Source organism: Mercurialis annua, linkage group LG7, assembly GCF_937616625.2.
Source record: "Mercurialis annua linkage group LG7, ddMerAnnu1.2, whole genome shotgun sequence".
NCBI classification, from domain to species: Eukaryota; Viridiplantae; Streptophyta; class Magnoliopsida; order Malpighiales; family Euphorbiaceae; genus Mercurialis; species Mercurialis annua.
Window position 1 is genome coordinate 36,382,169 of NC_065576.1, and position 8,619 is coordinate 36,390,787.

At 40.1% G+C, this 8,619-nt stretch overlaps 1 long non-coding RNA gene across 1 annotated transcript; it reads left to right on the plus strand.

Annotated features, from left to right (window-relative positions):
• Positions 1–6,012: 6,012 nt before the first annotated feature.
• Positions 6,013–7,096, plus strand: LOC126655782 (uncharacterized). The gene is made up of 2 exons (XR_007633084.2): positions 6,013–6,458; positions 6,863–7,096. It is a non-coding gene; the product is annotated as an uncharacterized LOC126655782 (long non-coding RNA).
• Positions 7,097–8,619: the final 1,523 nt, after the last annotated feature.

An 8,619-nucleotide genomic window follows, 5' to 3' on the forward strand; every position in this document is an offset into this window, starting at 1 on the left:
CAGATCGGTACACGAGTACACTACTGAGTTCGTGAGACTTAGTCGCTTTGCCCCAGATCTGCAGACTGAACAACAAAGGGTGAACGATAGATACGTGAAGGGTCTGGGTGCTGACTTTATTAGTCTTCTGACTGTGACGACCAAGGAATTTTCTGCTGTAGTGGACAGTGCCCGTCGGATGGAGGCAAATTTACTGCACTTTGGGAAAATGACTGAGACGAAGAAGGCGAGTGGTGGGCAGCAGGGTGGTAATAGCAACTATCACCACAAGCCTTCCCAGTACAAGAGTCAGAAAGGAGGTGTTCGAAAAGGGTATCAGCCGTATTCTCACAGTTCGGGTTACAGTGGGAATAGTCGTGGATCTGGTCGCGGTTACAGTGGTACTTCTAGCGTTCCGTTTTGTCAGAACTGCAGGCGCAGACATTCGGGACAGTGCACAGTTGCACCAGGTAGCTGCTATGCTTGTGGCCAGCAGGGTCACTTTGCTAGGGAGTGTCCGTCGTCTGGGCAGCAGATGTCATCGGCTAGTGTTGCTCAGCCGTTCTTTCAGCAGCAGAGGCCCGTTTTCACTCCTTCGGCAGGGTATTCTCAACCTGCCGCTTTGTTTGGTGGCCAGCGGGGCCGTGGTTCAGGAGGGCGTGGTTTTGGTGGCCGTGGGAACGGTGGTAGAGGCTCGGGTAGTTACAGTTCTTCTCAGGCACCGCAGCAGGGACAGGGTCAGGCCAGAGTATTTGCTCTGACTCCTCAGGATGCTCGTGCATCAAACGCCGTGGTGCAAGGTACTATTCCCATTTCATTTGTAGATTCCTTGGTTTTATTTGATGCGGGTGCTACACACTCTTTTGTTTCATCGAGTTTTGCTGCTAAATTGGGTGTGACACCATCTAGGTTGTTAGAGCCTTTATCTGTATCTACGCCTTTGTCTGACTGTGTTGTGGTGGATGTGGTCTATCCTTCTTGTTCTGTGGTTATACATGGTAGAGAGCTTAGTGCTGACTTGATTATGCTTGATGTATTGACTTTTGATGTCATCTTGGGGATGGATTGGCTCTCACGCCATTTTGCATCTATCGACTGTCGAGGGAAGTCGGTATTGTTTGGGATTCCGGGTGATATGCCTTTTTCCTTCCAAGGGGAAAAGACAGAAGCGCCTAAGAATCTAATTTCGGCGATCAAGGCCAAGCGTATGATGGGCAAGGGTTGCCAGGCCTTTCTAGCAGTTGTTCGTGACTTAGAGGGTGACAGTGGTGATGTGCATAGTGTTCCGATAGTGAATGAGTTCACTGATGTATTTCCAGAGGAGTTGCCTGGATTACCACCCGATCGTGACATCGAGTTCTGTATTGATGTTGCTCCTGGCACAGCTCCTATTTCGATACCGCCGTATCGGATGGCTCCTGCAGAGCTGAAAGAGCTGAAGGAACAGTTACAAGAATTGCTTGATAGTGGTTTTATCAGACCGAGTACTTCTCCGTGGGGTGCTCCTGTGTTGTTTGTCAAGAAGAAGGATGGGTCATTTCGGCTGTGTATTGACTACAGACAGCTGAACAAGGTTACTATCAAGAACCGGTATCCTCTTCCTCGTATTGATGATTTGTTCGACCAGTTGGAGGGTGCTAAGTGCTTTTCGAAGATTGATTTGAGATCCGGGTATCATCAACTTCGGATTCGAGACGTCGATGTGCCTAAGACTGCTTTCAGAACGCGGTATGGGCATTTCGAGTTTCTGGTCATGTCCTTTGGGTTGACTAACGCACCAGCAGCGTCTATGGATATGATGAACCGGGTATTCAAGCCGTTTCTGGATCAGTTCGTCATTGTGTTTATTGATGACATACTGATTTACTCCCGGAGTGAGGACGAGCATGCTTTCCACTTGAGAACGATACTGCAGACTTTGCGTGAGCATCAGCTGTATGCTAAGTTCTCGAAGTGCGAATTTTGGCTGGATCAAGTTACATTCTTAGGACACGTGGTGTCGAAGGATGGGATCAAGGTTGATCCGACGAAGATTGAGGCAGTTATGGATTGGCAGAGGCCGAGGTCAGTTACCGAGATCAGAAGTTTTCTGGGGTTAGCTGGCTATTATCGTCGGTTCGTGCAGGATTTCTCCAGAATATCTGCACCGATGACTAAACTGACACAGAAAGGTGTTAAGTTTGAGTGGACTGACAAGTGCGAGGCGAGCTTTGAGAAGCTCAAAGAGATTCTGACTACAGCTCCTGTGTTAGCTTTGCCATCTGGCATTGAGGGGTTCACTGTCTATTGTGATGCTTCACGTATCGGTTTGGGTTGCGTTCTTATGCAACATGGTAAGGTGATTGCCTATGCTTCTCGCCAGCTGAAGAAGCATGAGGTGAATTATCCTACTCATGATCTGGAGTTAGCAGCTGTGGTCTTTGCTCTCAAGATCTGGAGGCACTATTTGTACGGTGCGACTTGCGAGATCTTCACTGATCATAAGAGTCTGAAGTACATTTTTGATCAGCGTGAGCTGAATCTGAGACAGCGGAGATGGTTGGAGTTACTGAAAGACTATGATTGTACTATTCAGTACCATCCGGGTAAGGCTAATGTGGTAGCCGATGCGTTGAGTCGCAAATCTTCGGGCAGTATGGCCCATATTTCTGAGGTTGGGCGGAGACCCATGGTTCGTGAGTGGCATAGTCTGTTAGCTTCGGGATACGGATTTCAGGTTTCGCAGAGAGGTTGTTTGTTGGCACAGTTGCAGGTGCAACCGGTTTTGATTGATAGGATCAAAGCTTCACAAGCTGAGGATCCACAATTGAAACGAATTATGGAGGAGATCCATCTAGATGGAAATTCTGAGTTTGTTCTGGCGGATGGAGTTCTCAGGTACGGTTCTCGGCTGTGTGTTCCGGATTCAGATGGTTTGAGAGACCAGATTCTGGAGGAAGCGCACAAGTCAGCTTACAGTGTTCATCCGGGTTCTACCAAGATGTACCATGATCTCAAGGGTATGTACTGGTGGAGCGGAATGAAAAAGGATGTTGCAGAGTTTGTGTCTAAGTGTTTGACTTGCCAGCAGGTAAAGTTAGAGCATCAGAGACCGTTTGGATATCTGCAACCGCTACCTATTCCAGAATGGAAATGGGAGCGAATCGCTATGGATTTTGTGGTTGGTTTGCCACGTACCCGACTGGGGTATGATTCGATTTGGGTGATAGTTGACCGTTTGACCAAGTCAGCTCACTTCTTACCGATCAAGGTTACTTACCAGGCTTCGAAGTTGGCACAGTTGTACATCGATCGGATTGTGAGTCTCCATGGTGTACCAGTGTCGATAGTTTCGGACAGAGGTTCAGTTTTCACCTCTCGGTTTTGGAAGGCGATGCAGGAATCTATGGGTACGAGATTGGATTTCAGTACTGCTTTTCATCCTCAGACTGACGGTCAGTCTGAGAGGACTATTCAGACTTTGGAGGACATGCTCAGGATGTGTGTTCTGGATTTTCAGGGTAGCTGGGATACTCATTTACCTTTGATTGAGTTTTCCTACAACAACAGTTACCACGCTAGTATCGAGATGGCACCTTATGAGGCCTTGTACGGGCGCAAGTGTCGATCTCCTATCTGTTGGGAGGAGGTTGGCGAGCGCAAGCTCTCGGGAGCAGAGATTATTCAGATTACCTCAGAGAAGGTACCATTGATCAAGCGGAGATTGGAGACAGCATTTAGTCGGCATAAGAGTTATGCTGATCCGAAGAGAAAAGACATGGAGTTTCGGGTTGGAGATTTCGTGTTTCTTCGGGTTTCGCCTATGAAGGGCGTTGTGCGTTTCGGTGTTAAGGGGAAGTTAGCACCGAGGTATGTTGGTCCTTATGAAATCATTGAGCGTATTGGAGCAGTGGCGTACAAGTTAGCGTTGCCACCAGATATGTCGTTGGTTCACCCAGTGTTTCACATTTCCATGTTGAGGAAGTGTATTTCTGATCCTTCTCACGTGATAGTACCGCAGAGTGTTGAGATTAACCACGAGTTATCTTACGAGGAGCAGCCTGTCGAGATTGTTGATACGCAGGTTCGTAAGTTACGGAGCAAGGAGATTCCGATGGTTAAGGTTCTTTGGCGGAACCATTCTGTTGAGGAGTGCACTTGGGAGACCGAGTCGGATATGCGGAATCGCTATCCTTTTCTTTTTCCTTGAGGTACGAAAGTTGATTGTTATTTGATTTTTATGAATTTTACTTGCGATTGTGTTATTTTTGGTACTGTGTGTTTATTGTGTTAAATTCGAGGACGAATTTTTAATAAGTTGGGGAGAATGTAATATCCCGTATAAATTTTGAAGTTTAATTTGCAAGTTTCGGAAATTAATTGAGCCGTTTACGTATTTGAATTCGTGTTGTGGACTAAATCGAAGTTTAGTATAGATAAAGGATCGATTTTGTTGCTGGTTAAGTCTGAGGGGGTATTTTAGACTTTTGACCCATTCCTCATTCACTTTCATCTCAATTGTACGAGACCAGCATGAAATTTCAAAATCCTATTTTCTTGCTTTCTGTTAGCCGATTCCTCCACGTTGCGTTCGTTATTTAAACACGTTTCCTAAACCTAAATTCTTCACCACACTTTCAAGTAAACCTAGCCGTCATCATACGCTTGATATTCCTGAGAAAAACGCTGCCATTCTCCTCCAAAATCTTGCTGAAAATAGGTGAAGGTTTTGTTCTAAATTTTCAGCTTTTACTCTTTTGCATTAGTTCCGTTTTTAATCGAATTCAACGTGCGTTTCAGAACCGAAATAAGTTTCGCTTCCTCCCAACGATAGTAGACTCATTAATCTTCGAGACCGAGCTTCGTTTTCGTGAAACGGTATGTCATATCTCCCGTAATAGCTGCCGCCGTATTATCGTTTTCAAGTTAATTCTGTTTTGTGTTTTAAACGATACCTTCGTATTTTAATTCGTTTGGCAGCCGTTCGGAGGTCGAAATCAATTCCGTTTGATTCCCGTGAAAGTAGACTCACGCATCTACGTTTCTACACCTTTCTTTCGTCAAACGGTACGTAATCGAACCCGTAGTAATCGCCGCCGTCTCACCGTACTTAAATGTTCGTAACTGAGTTTGTTTTGGAGTTTGTTATGCCGATTGTTACAGATTGCCAAAACGTGTTTCTGTTATTCTTAGGTTCGATGGGTCTAGGTCTTGAATAATTAATTGTTTAGTATAATCTTTAGCTTCTCATTGATCCCTCAATAATTGAATCCTCGCTTGTTCTTGAGCTCGTTCCTTATTTCGAAAAATTGCTCACTGTGAGTCTTTAAAAGAATGATTGTTGTCAAGTTTGGGTTACGGAAATCTTCAAGTTGTTTAGTTGAATGTTTTGTTTAATGATTTTTGTAAGAAATCAATGAATTGAAGGCTAAATGAATCTGCCGTAGTGTTAGGCCGTTAAGTGCAGTGTTGCAGTTTGAGTTTGTATGTGAGGGTTGAGTAAATGAAGAAGATGGGTATGTGTCTCTATCCTATTGGCCATTTTGAATTACTTTTGGCTAAGTGTTAGTTTCAGTCACTGAAGTTTGATGCGTTAAATCTATTGATTCCTAATCTTTTCTTTTAACTGTTTTTAATTGGTTTTTATTTAAAATTTCGAATTTGATTTCGACTCATTAATTAACGTTTTAAATAATGTATTATTTATAAATTGAAATTACTTCGGGCATTAACATATTTAGTTTAATTTAAATATCAATTTTATTATAGTTATACGTAAAGTTATATATATTGACTATATTAAATAAGTATTGGGGATTTTATTTTATTTAAAAGTTTGTAAAATTAATTATATTATTTTTAAGACATAAAAATAATATTTGAATGTTTAAAAAATTAAATTATTAATTATTATTAATTATTATTATCGATAAATTAAGATTTTTGATTTAGAATGTCTTTGGAATTAAAGTTATATTTTAACTTTATTTTGTTAATTAAATTATTGAGATAATTGCCGGTAATATTTAATTACTTGGGTTTCAAGCTATTGAGTTCTATTTTGATATTAATTAATATTTTATTTAATATTAATTATAAACTATGGTTTATAACTCTGGTTTTATGGTTGGGTCGGGTTAGACTTGGGTCGCCCGACTTGTGGGATAGCTTGGTAGTTTTAAGAAACTCGACTACCCCACTATTTGAGGAATTGATTTTATTTATCAATTAAATATTATGTTAATAATATTTCGGATTGGATTTAAGTACGAACTCAATAGTCTTGAATTAATTACGACATTATAATTTATTTGAGAATTGTGTGCTTCGGTGATTCATCTGGTTATTTAATTGTACTAGTCCTACGTGGTGTCTAGTGATCTTAGAGTTAGGGGTCGTACGGATATTAACCTATTTATTATTTTAGACCCGTCGACTGCTCGTGCTTCGGAGTCTACGCAGGGTTAGCTGTTTGCCAAGATCACGTGGATAAGCAAGCAGTGAGTTTGTAGTGCTATTTACCGCTTTATTAAGTACCGCATCGTATTTTAATATTATAAATGTTTGTGAACTGTTTTTTACGGATTATGGAACTGGATTGAAACGAGCTACTCGATAGGCTTGTATCGAGACTGTGTGCACCGGTAAGTACTCTGGGAAACGGCAGACTAAAGTCTTGCTCACGCTGGTATATTTATTTGACGAGGATTTGTTCCCGTCCACTCTGGGTTTATCGGTATGCTATGTCATACTTACGCTGGGATCATTTCAATACTGTTTTCCATAATCATATTATATTAGTATAAAAATGTTTTGATTTAAGGGTTTTAAACTTAATAAATGTAAATAGTATTGCGAACTCATCTCAGTATATCTGACCCCGTTGTTTTCCCAAATTTTCCAGGTTTATGATTTGAAAGCTGGTCCACTCCGATTCTTTTGATTCCTCGGAGGTTTTTATGTTATTTAAACTAGTTACTATTTTCGAACTCTTAGACCGCAGTAGAACTAGTTTATATATTACATTCGATATTACACTTTGGGATTGTCGAATTTGATCGACTATTTATTATTAGCATATTTACACTGGAATATTTTATTATTATATTTAAGGCATGCTGTGGAATATTTTCAGCTACTTAAGTTATTTACATTAGAACTGTATTATAAATTGCTAGACTTAGGTTGGAGTCTCGGTTGCCCCCGAGCAGTTTTCTGCAGGTTTAAATGTTTATTTGATTTCCGCAAGGTTTGCTACGGGTTTTGGTACAACCATACCCATACCCTAGCGCCGGTCACGATTCATGAAATTGGGTCGTGACATAAACAACTCAATACCACCACTTGTATAAACTAAACAATCTCAGATGATCACTAAAACATCGACACTAACTTCCACTTATAAAAAACAAAACGCCGAATCAAGGTGAAATTAAATGAGATAATACAACCCTTCAACATAAAAACCCGAACGAAATATTTTGGATAGTAAAAAAAAACCTCGAATAAAATTTTCTACATCGAGGAGGTTAGCACAAGACCAGACATGCCGGAATTACATATGGGGTATTACGTTCTTCCCAACCTATGAAAAATTTGACCTCGAATTTCAAATGTGAACTTACACGCATATGCGCAAATTTTCTAATTCCGAAAACTCGTTTCTCTAAAGATTAAATCGATCAACACAATTGAATAATCCACGATTATCTAACTGATAGTCACAACCATTCCGAATCTTAATAATTATAAAATCCTCAATATCAAAATACAAGATCAAGCCCTTAGCTCGACTATAGTTCTACAATTCCAAATTCTTTTGCCTAAAATAAAATAAGGGTATTGCAAACACAGCTGATAAAATCTATCGTTCTAAAACACTTACTTACTTCCACTTATAACATCTTGACAACAAAATAATCAATAATAAAACCCAATAAACTTGAGATAATATTTCGGTTACACAACAAACACTATAATAATCATCCAATCCTAACGATTAATACCAACTCGATAATACCATTAACTTGTGAATCATAAAACACAAAGACGCATATTGTCAGAAAGACAAGGTGAGCTTATCTCATGATAAAAGAATCTCCAAATTAGTGATAAACAATTTCAATCGTAATGATTCCTCTTATCATTTAAAATAACAGCCCGATATAACCTAAGGTAACTAACCATCAATCTTACATTTAAACTATGTTTTGCAAATATAACTTTATTTCACATACCAAAAGTTCAATGTTTGAATCAACGGTATCCAGACTTTCAACAATTAGACCCTCAATCAACAGTATCGACCAATCAACATTGTTATCGAAACTCACCAAACACAATCATCGTTTTTCGAATCAGCTAGCTCATATATCCTAGCCAAATTTAAATTCTCAAAATTATTCGATCAATTGACTATAACCTCGTATACAACGAGAGATCACTACGACTAATTTACCTCGACCGGATTATTAGTTATGCTCAAAACATTTTATATTCAAAATTTTTCACTCTCTTAAAAAGACATTACGTCTTACACCTCTTCTTATATTCAAAATCGAAGTACCCTTACCGTTGAAAAAAAATCATGGGTTGTAAACCCCTGAAAATTTTCAAAATATTCACATTTTAAATCCGCAAATTTCCCATAATTTTAAATAC